Source organism: Leopardus geoffroyi, chromosome C1 (genome assembly GCF_018350155.1).
Source record: "Leopardus geoffroyi isolate Oge1 chromosome C1, O.geoffroyi_Oge1_pat1.0, whole genome shotgun sequence".
NCBI classification, from domain to species: Eukaryota; Metazoa; Chordata; class Mammalia; order Carnivora; family Felidae; genus Leopardus; species Leopardus geoffroyi.
The window spans coordinates 193,355,973-193,372,260 of NC_059328.1; the positions used below are offsets into that span (position 1 = coordinate 193,355,973).

At 42.6% G+C, this 16,288-nt stretch overlaps 1 long non-coding RNA gene across 2 annotated transcripts in view; it reads right to left on the reverse strand.

Moving 5' to 3' along the window:
* The window catches only part of LOC123599380, a 76,533-nt gene that overhangs the window by 59,432 nt on the left and 813 nt on the right, over nucleotides 1-16,288 (reverse strand). The gene's annotated exons all lie outside the window — the stretch shown is intronic.

A 16,288-nucleotide genomic window follows, 5' to 3' on the forward strand; every position in this document is an offset into this window, starting at 1 on the left:
TTGCCATTTTTTTCTTGGAAAAAATCCTCGGCCTCTTATTTAATAAATCCTCACCTTTAAGAATTTTAAGAACACAATCTTTAGCACAAATCTCCCATGCCTCCCTCTCTATTCCACTCAGCTCTCTGATTCTAGTCTCTTGTGTTCTGTGTTTCGGGTGTTGAGTTTGGTTCACTCTGCTCAGGTCAATAACCAGGCACAGAAGGAGGTGCTGGACGAGAGCAATGAGTAAGACTCTGTCCCCAGCCTGGAGGCACTTAGAGTCTATCTGGTTGGGCAGATTACTGCCTGAATGGGTGATACACTTCCTACCACAAGAGAGGAGCTCTGCCTGTATGTGTGCAGCAAGCTCTGACAGTGAAGCCACAACTTAGGACAAGCCCTCATGGAAAGAAAGGGAGGGTGTTTTTTTAAGCTCCTTTGGCTTCATGCTGTGCTATGGGTAATTCCAGTAAACATTCCCGGGCTGCAGCAAGCCGCTTAAGGAGTGTTTTGATCATAAGTCTTTTCACACTTTGCATCACGAAGGCCACAAGAGCAAATGCTATCTGTCTAATCTTGGACTGACAATGACAGAGTAGGTCATATAAAAGCGAAACTAATAGTATGTCAATTATAGCTCAATTAAAAACAAAACAAAGTCCTGAAAATGATTCAGTTCTGCCTTCCTGGAAGAAGTATGAGAAACTCTGACACACAAATAGAAAAGCATTCTACTGGTTCATCTCAAAACCACAGTTACAAAAACGATTTAGCAACTGTGCCATAGAATAGAAATGAGTAACATTTACAGGGTGTTAGAGAGTAACATACTAGATGATAACACCTGCAGATTCATTAGATGAAGCTACACAAGGTAATTGTACTGGGAGGCAGGGGGGTGTTGTCCATCCTGGAAGAAAATCAGTCTAGATAGGAAAACTCCATGAACCTAGAATGAGAAGCCATCCTGTCAAGAGCCAGGGCTGTGAGCACACCAAATTCTAGCAAGTTCAATTCCATTTCACTGATGTTTATAACCCTCATTTGTAGTTTGAGAATAGATTACTAAGGGGCTTCTCATTTTATTATTATTTTTAAATTTATTTTTGAGAGAGAGAGAGCACGCACAGGGGAGGAGCAGAGGGGGACGGAAGGTCCAAAGTAGGCTCACGCTGTCAGCACAGAGCCCGACTTGGGGCTCGAACCCATAAACTGTGAGATCATGGCCTGAGCAGAAATCAGATGCTTAACCAACTGAGTCACTCAGGCGCCCCTAAGGGACCTCCTAGTTTAAGAGGATCTCAGAACTGTGAAGATATTCATTCCAACCGATGGATTAGGACGAAACAAAGTTGTTTTTCTGATCTGCAAATGCACAACCCTAATGATATAAAATCTGCTTGTGCACGTGTGTCCTCCTCAAAGTTCTGTTGGCAAGAAGATATTTCCTAAAAGAAGCAACACTGTGGTTGATGCAGCGTGCAGAAACATACACTAAATCATCATTGACAAGTCCCTAAAAAAAAAAAAAAAGTATGTCAAATACTGAAATATAAGAATTTAGCTGACAAGACCAGATTCCTTGCTAAGTCTACACAGAGCAGGGACACTAGCAATCATGACATTGAAATTTTTAAGGGTTCTTATTCTCATTTGCTGCCTGGAGATGTGTATGGGTTAAAAGATTTATTCCCTCCTTCTCTATCATCCTTGCACACTCAAATAAAAATACTCTTTAAATTCCTTGTAAAAGGGGGGAGAGTGGGGAGGGATTTCAAACGTGGGTGGGAGGAGCTTTTGAAAATGGACAGCACCCCTTCCCCCCGGTACCATCTTTGGATGCTATTGGTAGAAATGTGTTGTGTGAGAAAAAGAAACTTGAGAGCCCCTCACTAAGTACCAGACCACAAAGGTCAAATACCTCGATATGATTAGTTTTAGGAGCCCCACTGACTCCTCTCTCAGAAGCTAACCAGGTTTTGACAGCCTTTCACTTTGCAGAGATGCGATGCCCCTCGGGGCATGGTTTAAACCTCTGTATCCTCTACCTGAGTGTAGGTAGTAACAATTCCTGTTTGGACAGGAGTCGGCTGTGTTGTTTTGCAGCGTCACCAAGACAACATTCATGACTAACCCACAACTAACAGAGCCCAGAAGTGTTTTATCAAGACACATGTGAACTTCAGCGTTAAAATCGACAGAATTACTGACCACTTCATCATTTTCGCCCATATATTGAAAAGAAATGTCACTATTCTGGAGAAGAAATGTGCTCTGGTATTTCTGAGGTGCATCCTATGATAAATTGTATTTTACTTAATCACAGGGAATCATCAAGTTTTTGAAGCCCCCAAAGACAGTTAGTATGGACGTTTTCTTTGTTTCCTGTGAATAGGCACCCGTAGCGTGAGCATAAAGCCCGAAGGAAAGAAGCAAGAACCTAACGAACTAGTTAAAAAGGCAAGAGAATCCCCATCTTTTTATATTATTATTGCTAACATCTAAGGTATTTGACTGTTAACATGAGAGCAGCGCAGACAAAAATGCAGAATTTGGATAGGACTGCATAAAGTAAGCTTGTTATCCTTAGAAAGTCAAATGTCTTCACCTCGGGCCTGCTGATGCTGTTTTCCCACGGTTTCTTGGAAAACACAACTGTTTTCTTTGGGTTCTTTCCAGGTGCTTTACTGAGGGGCCAAGATGGATGAGGAGGAGGTTGTCGCAAATAAGTTGTCACAGAAGAACAGGGAGAGCTGACCTCAATATGCTTCTGTTCTTTCTACATAAAATTCTCTGAGTATAATGCGGAGGGGGCAGGACAGTCAGAAGTATAGCATGGTCATTTGCTGATTGTCCTAGGGCAGCATTTCTAAATATTTTCATCCTAGAGCTTTACTTTTATCCCCTCAATCAGTGTTTCTAACACTATGGTGAAGGACCAAATTTTCTGAATTTCCAATCCAATGTAGGTGTTTGTAAAAGAGGGTAGGAATGATTTACTAGAAGAAATTTAAAAACCAAGAATATAAGACATAACCTCCACATTTTGCATTATTGATTTCGATAGACATACACTACTCTGTTGAGTTGCTGTTAAAGTATTTTTTTAAGTTTATTTATGTATTTTGAGAGAGAGAAAGAGAGGGAAAGTGGGAGGGGCAGGGAGAGAGGGAGGGAGAGAGAGAATCCCAACCAGGCTCCACACTGTCGGCACAGAGCCCGTCGCGGGGCTCGATCCCACAAACTGTGAGATCACGACCTCAGCTGAAATCAAGAGTCAGTCACCCAAACTGACTGAGCCACCCAGGTGCCCTGCTATTAACGTTTATAATAGCTTACTCTTAATTTCTTTTCTGACCTTGTGGCAGACAGGTTAACAAAAATTCCCAACTACAGTTTGAGAGGAACCGCCCAATCCCACACAACACAAACACAGGATGCGTGCGCATCAGAGGCACAAACACACAAGACACGGTTGAGGTAAACTATCCACTTAACAAGTAATTTAAATTTGTATTCGAAAAACTTCACACGAGAAACAGTTTTCAAAACATTACAACTTTTTGAAGAGACTGCTTACCTCCCCGCTCTGTCTTCTCGTGCCCACCCAGAGAGGCCGGCATCTAGCTGTCAAACCTGTCACAAAGCCACCAGTGCCAGTTTCCAACCCCCCCCCCCTCCCCGCCCAACTGACCTTCTGCCTGAAGCTCTCTTCCTCCTTCTCACAGATGCTGTCCTGGTATTCCCTTTGCCTCTCTCCAATGCAGGGGTTTCCTTTCGGATAGATTTTATTACCATTCAAAATATCTGCTAATCCTGCCCTGGGGTGAATTATACTTCCTTACCCCCTTGATGGCCTAGGCCGTGACTTGTGACGTTCCTCTCTATGGAAGGACTGTACATCTCCGCCATGTTAAACTCAGAAGTGACCATGTGACTTACTTTGGCCAATGGCGTGTGTCACTCCAAGGTGGAAGTTGTAAGATCTACTACCTCTTTCTCTCTTTTCCGTCTGCCGCAAGACTAGCCATAATGTCCCAGATAGAGGACTGCATCAGCCTCCGCCCCACTAAGGTGACAACAGAACTACCTGATGAACACATTGGGTGAGTACAAGTTCCACTTCGTTGGAGCCTTTTCCTGTTGGTTGTGACTGTCTCATAACCTAAGCTGACAGATACTCACTTGTTTCCTGGATCTTCTTTATTGGTTTACATTTGGATGATGCATATTGTCTAAGAGTTTCCTAAGAAAGTGTGAAAACCTGACAAGCCTAAAAACAGAATACTGTATTTGAAATACTTTTCCCTCAAGATTAGGAAAGCATTGATACATTGTCTTCGAGCTTCCGATGATGCTGTTGAGAAGGCTGGTGCCATTCTCATTTCTAGTCCTCTGTAGGACACTTCAGTCCCTCCTGGAGGCTTTTACTATCTCTTTTGTTTTTATAAACCGGCATTCTAAAATTGTATGGTTGCGGTGCCTGGGTGGCTCAGTCGGTTAGGCGTCCGACTTCGGCTCAGGTCGTGATCTCACAGTTCATGGTTTCCAGTCCTGAGTTTGAGCCCCATGACAGGCTCTGTGCTGACAGCTCAGAGCCTGGAGCCTGCTTTGGATTCTGTGTCTCCCTCTCTCTCTGCCCCTCCCCCACTCACACTCTGTCTCACTCTGTCTCTCAAAAATAAATAAAAACTGTTAAAACTTTTAAAAATGGTATGGTCATGTGCTCAGACGTGGCCCTTTTGCATCTCTTTCAATCTTCATGCTCATGTTTTTCAAATTCAGGAAAGCATCTTTGATAATTTTTCCCCTTAAGATCATCTTTTATTTCTCCCCACCCCTCCCCCCCCTTTTTTTTTTTTTTGAATCTAGTTTTATTGGGCGCCTGGATGGCTTAGTTGGTTAAGCATCCGACTCTTGATTTCGGCTCAGGTCATGATCTCACGGTTTGTGAGATTGAGCCCTACATCAGCTTGGGCTCGCACTGACACGCGGAGCCTACTTGGGATTTTCTTTCTCTCTGCCCCTCCCCTGCTAGCACTCTCTCTCTCTGTCAAAATAAATATACTTAAAAAAGAAAAAAAGAATCTAGCCTTATCAAAGCTATACATGTTCATAGTTTGAATAGTTCACAGCCTTCTCACTGAATATTTACCCTTCCCTAGAGATAGTCACTGTGAATTTTTTTAGCTAATTCTTTGGAATTGACCTCCATATCTCTACACACACACACACACACACACACACACACACACACACACACACATTTAATTTTAGAGAGAGAGACAGAGTGCAAGCAGGGGAAAGGGGCAAAGGGAGAGAGAGAATCTTAAGCAGGTTCCACACTCAGCCTGGAGCCCAATGCAGGGCTCAAACACACAACCCTGTGATCATGACCTGAGTTGAAATCAGGAGTCAAGACACTCAACCAACTGACCCCCTGGCGCCCCCTACACATATTTCAATTGTGGTAACTTGGTATTTCTGCTTTAGGCATTATTCACTTTGCATTATGGAAATGAGGGTTTATTTTTCTCCCTCTCTGCATGGCCACTACATACATGCTCTTTCATTATATATAACTTTAATTAGATTAATAATTAGTGGTTATATTTTTAGAGCCTTGTATTCCAGTTCTATTTGAGCTGTATAATAGGCTATAATTAATTTTCCTCCTCTTCCCAACTTTTTGTCTTTCCTGGAGTTAATAATTGCATTGTTCTTGTCACTTAGTGGTTGTCTTAAGCACATATCACTCATTCAAAACTCTCCATCACTTTAACTCTCAGCTCAATATATCAGATGTAGCAGGTTTTCTGTTTGGTTGGTTAGTTGGTTGAGTAGTTTGTTGGTTCCTCTGTTTCATGCTGAACAATTTCTTTAAATTCACTGCTGTGCCCCCAAATGGAGGTCCCTTCTCTGCATTTCTCAAGATAGGACAGAATATACTTTAGATAGTGGTTTGTTAGCTGGATTTATAACTTAAAATATTTAGCCAAATGTTCTGTAGGCCTTCCTTTGTACTCTTTTCCTGGGCTCTGTAAATGGGATGTATTAGGTATGACCTCTAATCCCTGAAACCTTCTGGATTTCTATGGGACAAATTACTTCCTTCTTATTGATATCCCCCTGCCCCCCCCCCAACCCCCCCCCCCCCACCGCGGGCACTCAGATGTCAGCTTCTTCCATCTTCCATCTGTTACTTTCCTTCCATCTATCCCATCTTCTAAACATGTGTGGATTCTCTCAACTCCTATGGTTTCCTTTCTTGTTCTTTTCTGTCCTTAGGGAGCAGAATTAATTTAGTATTGCCAATATAACAAATCACCGCAAACTTAAGGCTCAAAACGCAACTGTATTATCTTACAGTTCTGAAGGTCTGAAGTCTAAAAGCAGTCTTAGTGGGCTAAAATCAAGGTGGTGGCAGGGCTCCATTCCTTCTGAACACTATAGGGAAGGATCTGTTTCTTTGCCTTTTCTATCTCCTAGAGGTTTCCGTATTCCTTGGCTTGTGACCTCACCATCTATCTTCAAAACAGAACCTCTTTAAATTTTTTTCTCTCTCTCTGACTCAAACTCTCCCGCCTTCCTTTTGCCCTTATAAGGATCTTTGTGATTACACCCATATAATCCAAACTAATCTCCCCTTTCTCAAAATCTTTAACTTTATTGCATCTGCAAAGTCTCTCTTGCCATGTAAGCTACTATATTCACAGGTTTCAGGAAGAAAGACATGAGTGTCTGGGGGTGGGGTGGCATTATTCTGTTTATACCACAAGGGCTCATACTTTTCTTATTATGGTCCTGTGGAGTGTCAGGGAAGAACAGAGCACAAAGCATGTGTTTAATCATCTTATTTGATCAGGAGCCCAGATAGTATGTGTCCTGGTTCAAATCTCTCAAATTTCTCTCATATCTCTGAAATAGATATAAGTAATGAGAACATACAATAGAAATAACCAAATATCACTAAAGCCGTCAACGTGTATATAAGATTAGGATAGGCTTGAGAATGTTTTCATAAACCCCGAGTGCCACTGTCTGGGAGAGAAGCTAGCAGAGTGGAAATGGAAAGGAAATGAATAAAATGTAAAAAACAGAACCAAGGGGAGGGGAGAAAAGGTTCGTGGAGGAGGTACATATGATAAGATTATGGAATATGGCTGTCACTCAATAATGTGGGTGCCACCTAGGGCCTAGTAGACACAGATCAGAGATGGGAATAGGAAGACAACATTATATATGAAAAAAAGAAAGCTACAGTTATAATTGGAAGCCCTAGGGGCACCTGGGTGGCTCAGTGGTTGAGCATCCAACTTGGGCTCAGGCCCTGATCTCCGGGTTGGTGAGTTCAAGCCCCGCATCAGGTGCTGTGCTGACAGCTCAGAGCCTGGAGCCTGCTTCGGATTCTGTGTCTGCCCCTACCCCGCTAGCTCTCTCTGCCCCTACCCCGCTAGCTCTCTCTCTTTCTCTCTCTCTCAAAAATAAACATTAAAAAAAATAGAATTGGAAGCTCTAAATCCAAACTCTATCTTCAAATTTCTGCCCCTACCCCGCTAGCTCTCTCTCTTTCTCTCTCTCTCAAAAATAAACATTAAAAAAAATAGAATTGGAAGCTCTAAATCCAAACTCTATCTTCAAATTTACAGTTTTATCTTGTTCAAGTAAACCAGGTATCTTGGATATATAGGTGAGGAAACTGAAACTCAGGGAAGTTATCTCAGCTTAAATTAGTACACCTATGTGAAAGACCCTAGTGAGACATCACACAGCAGTTGAATGATAGTTGAATCTGAGTCAGAAAGAAACACCAACTGGAAACTAGCATTATAGCATAGACAAAGATAGCATGAAAACCCAAAAGCTAAAAGGCAGACGAAAAGAAAATTATCTTTGCCATCTCAGGCTAGATGAACTTGCTTCGCCATAAGAAAACTCACCTTGATGCATGGATATATTATTCTATAGAAAAACCACTTTTATTCGTTCAACACAATTTTACTGAACCCCTCCAATGTGAAAAACATCATGCTAGGCATATTGCAATGAATAAGGCAGATGTAATCTCTACCCTCATAGAGATTATAGTGCAGCAAGGAACTAGACAATTCAATCATGACAAGTAAGTGCGATAGGCACTTTGATGGAAACAAAACCAGAGGCGCCTAAACCAGACCGGGGTGTTGGTATGGTGGGGAGAACGGTTAGGACGAACTCGGAGCTAAGGATATACCCTTCCCAGCTCAGCTAAAGAGTAGGAGCCAGTGAAGCAAAGAGAGAAGGGAGTGGTTTGGCAGAGTGTTTCAGGGAGCTTACTCTTTGCCTAGGAAGCATGATATCTTAGAAGCTAGTTGGCCTGATTCTTGTGGCATGGATGAAAGTGGCAATAGGCTGATGTCGGCGGCGGGGGGGGGGGGGGGGGGGGGGGTGCGGGAAGTGTTTGGGTTACGATGGTACTTTCAGAATGGTAAAATTACAATGAAGAAACCATAATTACTTTGCATTCCTTCCAATGCAGAGTCTCTCCCCACTGTTCCCTCTACAACCAGGCAGTGGAGTGCAATGGTTAAGAGCAAAGCTCTAAAGCCAGACTGTCTGGGTTCACGTTCTGACCTTGCCACTTACTAGCTCTAAGACCTCAGAGACATTTCTTCACCCTTTTGTGCTTCAGCTCGCTCATCTATCAAATGTTCGTAATGTTAATATTCTCCTCATTGGGTTATTGTGAGGATTAAATTAATTCATACAGCCAAAGTGTATAGAACAGCCCTTGGCACAAAGTAAGCACTCAATAAATCTTCACTTGTTACCACTACTGACCTCAAATGCCAACCACCGGCCCTCTGGCAATTTCTAGGAGGAGAAGAGGCCATTGACTTTGTTTACATGGTATTGCGTTCAGTCACAGGAAGCTGAGAATGCAGCAGTACTGGAAGCTTACCATTTAGTCCTCAAAATAGAAATTAAAAGTAACCAGAATCTTGCTGGCCAGATCCCCCGTTCTGACTCTGGGACATGAAAAATCAGAAAGCTTCAAAGAGGTCCTCATCTCTTTCAGGTTATATAGAACCAAGACAGAGAGGGTGGCCGTGCTGAAATCAAGCCCCACAAGAAGGCAGTACCTTGGGGGAACCACCATGTTTCAGGCTGCAATATGGAAACTCAATTATCTTTAGATGCATCCAGAGGTGATCAGGCCGAAGGGGATCTGTTTTGACAACCAACGCCAGGAGATTAATATTAGATCCTGAATTTCAACAGCACTCAGTCAAATATTTGAACACCAACTGTATATAAGACACCGTTCTAGACGCTAAGGACACAGCAGTGAAAAAAGAGACAAAAGCCCCTGCCCCAGAGGGGTTAGATGGACAATAAACACAATCAGTGAGTTAAGCAGACAGCACACCAGAAAGTGGTAGGTGCCATGGAGAAAAATTAAGTGGCAAAGGGAGATAAGGACAGCAAAAGAAGAGAGGCGGGGTGTAGGGTAAACAATTTTTATCAGGGTTGTAAGGGAAGGCTTCACAGAAATGGGGACATGTGAGCAAAGATCTGAGGAGATAAGAAAGACGTGGAAATGTCTGGAAGGAGCATTCCAAGCAATTGCACAGTCCCTGAGGAGAGAGTGTATCCGAGACATTTGAGGAACGGCAAGGTGGCCAACATGACCAAACAGAAAAGTAAGGGGAAGAATATCAGAGAGCGAGGGCAGGGAGGTAATGGGGCTTGTAGGCTAATTGTAAGAATCATGGCTTCCACTCTGAGTGAGATGGGGACCTGTGGGAGAATTCTGGACAGTGATGGCATGGTCTGCTTTACGTTTTAAAAGGATGGCTCTGGCTGCTATGTTGAGAATCGAATGAAATTAAGGGTGACTGATACAAAATCATAGTCAAAGCTGACAGTGGTGGCATCAAAGAAGATGGGAAGAGGGGCCATATATTTTGAAGAAAGGGTAACAGGATTTAATGACAGGATTTGGACACGGGGTGTAAAAGTTGCTGAGTCAGCCTCTGCGATGGGAATGATGGTGTTGCCGTTAACTGAGATGGAGAAGGTTGTAGGGAGAGGTTTTTGAGGGGAGAGGAGATCTGGAGTTCAGTTTTGATATAACAGAATGGAGAGGTCCATTGAACATCCAAGTAGAGATGCTGAGGTACTTGGTTATACAAGTCTGGGTCTGAAACTAGGGAGTTGTGAGCTTACTTGTATCTAATGCAATCAGATTGAAGGAGATCACCAAGGGAGAGAGTACAAGAACAAAAGAAGTTCAAGGACAGAGTCCTGAGGCATTCCAACACTAAGAGGTCAGTGAGCAAAGGAAACTGAGAACAGTGACCAGTAGTGTAGGACAAAAACCAGAAGAGCATAGTGTCCTGGAAGCCAAGTGAAGAAAGTGTTACAGGGAGGGGGGAGAGGGATCACCTGTGTTGAAGGCTGCTGACAGGTCAAGCGAGACGAAGACTTAAAAACAGGTCACTGGATTAAGTAACATGGAGAGCAGTCGGGTGGAATGCTGGGGGGCAAGAGCTAGTTGGAGTGGATTTAACAGAAAATAAGAGAAAGGAAACTGGGACAGTGAACATAGAACCCTTTCAAGGGTATTTACGGTAGAGAGAGAGGAAAAAAAGAGAAGAAAAGGAAAGAAAAAAGTGCAACAGTAGCTGGAGGAGGAAGTGAAGTTACGAGTTGTTTTGTTGTTGTTGTTGTTGTTCTTTAAGATTAATTATAGGGGCACCTCAGTCAGTTACATGTCCAACTTTGGCTCAGGTCATGATCTCACCACTCATGAGTTTGAACCCCGCATCGGGCTTTGTGCTGACAGCTCAGAGCCTGGAGCCTGCTTCGGATTCTCTCTCTCTGCCCCTCCCTGCCCTCAAAAATATATAAACATTCAATTTTTTTTTAAAAAGATTAATTTTAAGAAGCAATGTATTAATTTACATGGAGAACTATAACTGGTAAACAGACCAGGAATAGTTGTAACAGTTCAGCACTTCCTCTTTGTTGGAAAACTATCTGGAAAGTATGATGAAAATCACAAGATGACTTCGTGAGCATTGATAACTTGCACTGACTCCAACTATGAAGAGCCTCAAGCATCCCTCTACACTGCAGGGGAAGAACTCAGTAGATCATAAGCCTGCATTGACTGGGCAAGGAACCTCTCCCACTTCAAGTCCCACTTCAGGTGAACATGAACCCTGCTTTGTGTAAAACATGAGCCCGCTTCGGGTGAGCCCCGCTTCTCTCTCTCTCTCTCCCCCTCCCTCCCCCTCCCTGTGCCTCTCCTCAGATGTCTCTCTCTCTCTCTCTTTCTGCCCCTTGCTCAGTTGCGCCCTCTCTCTCTCCAAAAAAAAAAAAAAAAAAAAAAGAAAGAAAGAAAGAAAGAAAGAAACAAACAAAAAGAGGTACATGTACATTTAAGGGACAAAAAACTGAATTAAATAATTAACTATTTGGTATTGGTATTGGAGATATTTGGGCCGTCCAATTTTTTTCTTTTTGCTGTTATAAAGAGGGATATTAATGATTCCAATTGCTTCTTGAACTAGAAATATTTGTTGATATCTATTACATTAAGATTATGAGAAAATTACCAAATAAGAAAACCTTTTATATACCTCCTCATTTAAGTGCAAAAGCAACCAAGAAAATAAATCTGAAGAGTATGAGCCATCTAACACCAACAACAGGCAAGTTGGAAATTCATTCAACAAATATATATTGAGCACCTAATTTTATGTCAGGGCAGGGTTCCAGTATTTGAGATACAGCGGCGAACAAAACAAAGATACTGCTTCTGAAAACTTGTATTTTAGTAGGGGAGTCAGTCAACAATAAACATGAAAAGTAGTAAAATAGTGTACTTGAAGGCAATAAGTGCCACAGAAAAAAAGTATTAACAGGGCATGGGGATTCCAGAAAAGTAGGGTGGGAATGGGGAGTGGTTGAGGTGGGTGTCAATTTGCAATTTTAAACAGTATGGTCAAAAAAAAAACACCCCAAAATGAGGTACCCTCTTTCGCCCATAAATAAACAATCGGAGTAAAGGTGGACTGAGGTGGGACATACAAAGGAGTCTAAATTGCTCTTGTCCTTCTAAATAGCAACTTGACAGCCAAGGACTTGGGAATGCTTCATTATCTTGGCTCCAGTAATTTTCCATCCAGCATGAGGAAGTAACTCTATGTAAAACCTCATGAATAAAGGCAAAAAATAGATAGATGATCGATCAATCGACTGATCGATCGATCATGGCTTTAGTGAGAAAGTGACATGTCAGCAGACTTGAAGGAAGTGAGGGAGTGAGCTCTCTCCATATTTGGAAAAAGAACATTTTACGCACTGGAACAGCCCCAAGGCGCTAAGGCAGCAGTGTGGCTGGTGTATGGCAAGGTAAGAAGGGAACTTCTCTAGAAGCGATTGCAGTCATCCAGACAAGAGATGAGGCTCTTGTAGACTTGGCTCACTTGCAGTGGAGGTAGTAAGCAGCCAGGTTTGGGATACATTTTGAAGGGACAGACAATAAATTTTCCTAAAGGAATAGATGTGGGGTATGAGAGAAAGGAAAGCACTAAGAATCTTGCCAAGATTTTTAATCTTGGCTACAAGGATAGGAAAGGCTGTCAGATATAGATGTGAGGGGGAAAATCAGTTCAGATTTGGATATATTGAGTTTGAGGTATCTGTTAGATGTCTATAGCATCTCAGATCCCTTTGGTCTCCTTGCCTGTGGAGCCTTTGGCCTTTTTCTGTCCCCACTGCCATGGCCAACATACTTCAGGCCGTAACCACCTGACAGTGCTTTGTTTCACGTTCGGGCCCATACAAAATGGAAGTATCTGTGTTTTGGGGAGGACGGTAGCATTATCATTGCGTTGACAGAATCTTGACCAATTCCCCTGACACACTTTTTTTCCCTACTCTTTTCCCAGGAATTATATTCCCAAATAAAATAATAGCACAGAGCTCCTGCCTCAGGTCTGCTTTCTGGGGGTACCCAGGCTAAGTCAACAACCAAGTGGAAGTGTGAGTAAGTACTTGTTTAGATGAGCCTGGAGTTTGGGGGAGTGATTTGGAGGGAAGGTATGATTTTGAAAGTTGTAGCGTAGACCTAGTATTTGCAACCATGAGACTGGCTGGGAGCACAAAGGAGTGGACAAAAAGAAATGTCCGAAAGACGAGAGGATGAAAATTTTAGTGCCTTTGAGACAGAAGCAATGTTTTGTTCAGTACGATAGCCCCAGTTTCTAAACATGGCACAAAGCAGGTATTTAACAGATACTTTTAGAATAAATGCAATGGATCACCATGGCCTTGGAGTTATGTAGGAAAGCAAATTAAGTCATGAGAGGTGTTGAATTAGAATAGGCAGGGTTCGTTGAACTTGAGTTTGTAGTGAAAGTGAAAATTAGGTTCAACAGTATAAATAATAGAGAAAAATAACAGGAAAAGGAAGCCGTGGTTAGAGAAAAGCTCTCAGATATAACTTTCTCCTTGAAGACTTTTATAATCATCTCATGAGACCTTCCCCTTTTCTGATCTCTATGAGGGCACTTATATGTCTTATCTATATTACATTAAGTCAAGTTATATCTTATGTGCTCTTCTCTACTTTCCCCAATATAGATACTTTCCAGGGGTACAACTGAGTCGAAAATAAGGGTAGCTTCTAAGTCCCAGAGACAGAAAATGGATGCTGAAAGTTTGACATTCCTAGTTCATTTTTATGGTTCATGGAGACGGTAGGGAAGAACAGATTAAATCGCGAGACTCGATTTCAAATCTGGAGTGGATCCGAAGGTTTAGTAAAATAACTTGCACTTGGATGAACGGAGGACTGAATGCACGAAGTTAGGTGAGTACAGAGGCCAAGAGAGCAGAGCTCAAGAATACACGGTTTGAGGCCTGTGGGTCTGAAGGCAGGGCACAGGCGAGGAAGTGAAGTGGGCCTTCAGTCAGAAGGCACCTACGAAGTTAGCAAAGTACGATATGAAGAGAGAGAGCCTACATGAAAGTCAGTGTGACCAGACAGGAAGAATATGCGGAAATTTCTACAAATTATAAAAAATGACCATTTTGCTGGGTGATAAAAATAGGCCATGAGGCAATAATTCCAAGAATTTGGCGTTAGGTACAGGGTAAGAAGAGCAAGAGAGCTCAATTCTGAAAATGTATTTGACACAAGGCTGAGATCTGCAAGGAAAAGCTACTAATAGGCAACATTTTAATCAATGCTTGCTACCTGCCAAACATTGTTCCAAGTGCACATTCCCGTCAATGGTCTCATTTCATTATCACAACACTAGGATGATATACGTGTTATGATCGTCTTTATTTTACAGATGGGAAAACTGAGGCACAAGGATGAACAATTAATTGCCCAATGTCACATAGCTAGTAAGTGGCTGAGCAAGGATCTGAACACCAAAATATTAAAAAAAAAAAAAACTTTGCCCAGGACCACTCATATTCATTCTTTATTCAGTAAGTATTTAACAAGCACCGCTACATTCTAGAAATGGCGCTGGTGCTAGGAGTGGGAAGGGAGGGAAACAAGACAGACATAATGCCTAACTTACATGGACATTAAACAAATAAGTATGTATGGTGAGTCAGAAAAGAAAGTGAGAAGTTACTGTTTGGTAGGGGGAGTGGGTAGTAGAAAGAATTCCAGAGGGTAGGGAAAAACAACCGTATACCTTGAAATGAGAGCCTACAGTAGGGAAAAAACACAGAGAGAGAGAGAGAGAGAGGGAACAGCCTAGAAAAAAATGAAAAGAATAATATGGCTGGAGTGCTGAGAGCTAGGGAGACAGCTGGGGGAGCTGGGGAGTATGAGAAGCCCAGATGGTGGAGGGTCTGGTGTTCATGATAAGGAGCTTAGACTGTGTTCGGTAAGCAAAGGGAAACTATTAAAGGAATTCAAGCAGAGTAGTGACTAGATCAGATTTATATTTTTAAAAATATTACTACGGCCACGGTATGGCAAATGGATTGGAATACCCCAAAAACAGTTCTGTAGGACCTGGATGGTAGTTATTGCAGGAACTTCAAAGAATGAAGATTGTTTATACTAGAGAATGAAAAGTGGCTACAGGAAAGGAGAGAGGCCACAAATCCAATTTTCTAAGGCAGACAAGTTTAGGGGGTTCTGATGTGTGTCAGAAGTATCTTAAGTTTCTGGCTTGAACTGAGTAGATGCCCTTTACTAATCCAAGGGCTATGGGAAGAGGATTTTGGAGGGAATATGATATACAGGTTGAGTTTGACATGGCGCAGTCATCCAAACGGAAGTGTAGCAAGGTCAGTTAGGAATATGAATCCAGAGTCCAAGAGCAAGATCTAGGCTTGAGTTATGGGCTGGACAGTCTTTGGCAGAGGGAACCTGAAGCTACTGGATGCGGATGAGACCACCGACAAAGTACACATTAGGGCTCACCTCAGCAGGATTCCAATATCTGGATAACGGAGAAGCTGGTTGTCAAAGAACAATCAGAAAAATAAGAAGAAAACTTTGCTATAAGAGCAGAAGGAAGAGCATATTTAAATGAGGGGTGTGGTCAATAGTGTCAAAAACTAGAATGAGGTCTTGTAAGATGAGGACGGGAAGCTTGCGTGTGACAATTCAGAGCTGCTTCAGGTGAGTGGCAGGAACAGAACCTAGACTGGAAAGGGCTGAGGAATGGAACACGTGAGAATGTCCCCTGGGGAAGAGACAGCTGCAGTCACAGCTGGAGAAAGATTGAAGGAGAGAAACATTTTAAATAAATGAGAGAGTTAAGCATGTTCAAGTAACAGAAAAGCCAGCAGTGAAAGAAGGGTTGAAAATAACAGAAGGAAAGGGGACCCCTCTTCAGCCCAAAGTCCCCAAGAAAGCAGAAGGGGATCTAGGGCACTGGGAAGAGCAACTCTTCTTTGTAACAGGAAGCCAGTAAGGGGTGGGGCTCAGATTTGAACCCTCTCGTTCAGCTTCCGAAAGATAGAGGACAGAAGGAGAATTATAATAGACATGAGCCCTAGGAGAGGACCGCAGAGTTCAGTAAAAAGAAAAAAGAGTCAGAAGCGTGGCCTTGAGCGACCTCTGAGATAGCAGTTTCGGTAGTCGAGGGAACGTTAGTCACACTGTCAGGTTTAGAGTGGGAGTGGGGTGGTGAAGAAAAGGGCACAATGGGTGTAAACCACTGAGGTGGAAAACGGCTATGAAAAGACAGCGACCAGTAAGGTGCCAAAAAAAAAAAAAAAAAAAAAAAGCGGGCAGGTGGGGGAAGGGAGGTCATATTTCGGAGTGTCCAAGAGC